This window comes from Pinus tabuliformis, chromosome 8 (genome assembly GCF_031772625.1).
Source record: "Pinus tabuliformis cultivar Carrire ecotype Pingquan chromosome 8, CPIR1, whole genome shotgun sequence".
Taxonomy (NCBI): domain Eukaryota; kingdom Viridiplantae; phylum Streptophyta; class Pinopsida; order Pinales; family Pinaceae; genus Pinus; species Pinus tabuliformis.
In genome coordinates this window covers 564,773,824-564,774,972 of record NC_142294.1, presented here as the reverse complement: position 1 = coordinate 564,774,972, position 1,149 = coordinate 564,773,824, and positions in this window count along the sequence as shown.

Below are 1,149 nucleotides of genomic sequence, written 5' to 3'. Positions count from 1 at the left end.
AGATGATCTTGGCCTGATGAATCCTTGGTCCAACAAGTCTTGCACTTTCTTCTTGACCTTTGCCATTTCTACAATTGACATCCTATACATGCCCACATTTGGAAAATGGGAATCTTGTTGAATATGGATCTCATGTTGAATTTCCATCTTAGGAGGAAACCCACCTGGTTCTTGGAAAATATCATCATAGTTAGAAACAACATCAAATATTTATGTCCTGTGAGAATGATCATACCCTTGGAAATCCTTATATGTCTCAACATATTTTTCTCTCACAACAATAGGCACATATTTTTTGTTAGAGTTGATGAGTCTCTTCATCTATCCTACATTAACAAGAGTTGAGTTAACTTTCATATGATGAGCTCTGACAATATATTCCACTCCATATTTGATGAGATGGTACTTGTTTTCATGTATGAAGAAGAAAACATGCATATCATATAAGTATGAACTTCCCAAAACTATGCCAAAAATATAAAGTGGGAAAATATCCAAATCAACCTCATCTATCAACTTTGAAGAGATAGCAAATATAACTCTACACTTCTTGGTGACATTTAGTTTTGCATTGTTGCATACCCAACTAATAGGGTAGGTTTTTGGATCATGTCTTGTTTCAAAATCCAACCTCTTAATAATTGCTTTTGATATCAAATTAATGTGAAAACCCAGATCAAATAGAGTGTCTATATTTGTGTGTTTAGATACAACTTGTAATAACCCTGAGCTAAGCTTCCATGTAAATAAAAATGTATGGACATTATAAAAGAAAACATTAAAATAAGGTCATGGGACACATATTCCAAGATGAATGAGGGGGAAAACATTACATTGGGATCCACTTGTGGTTAATTATCTATTATTGGTTATGTAAATTGGCATTGGTGTTGGCAAGAGGTAAAAGGAAATAAATGGTAAACTAATTATTGCAGGCTAGCAAGCACATGTGACAAGGATGCAAAAGAAATAAAGGAAAATGAAATAAATTCCACTTGAATAGGTGGGGTGATCCAGGAAGATCTGACCTCTTGGAAAAATGTTAAAGTTGTCTATTGTTGGCACATGACAAGTTTTAAAAGAACCCTTGCACAATAGAGCGAAGTTCGCAGAAATTTTGGGAAAATGTGGACAAGTTTGAAGTGTAAA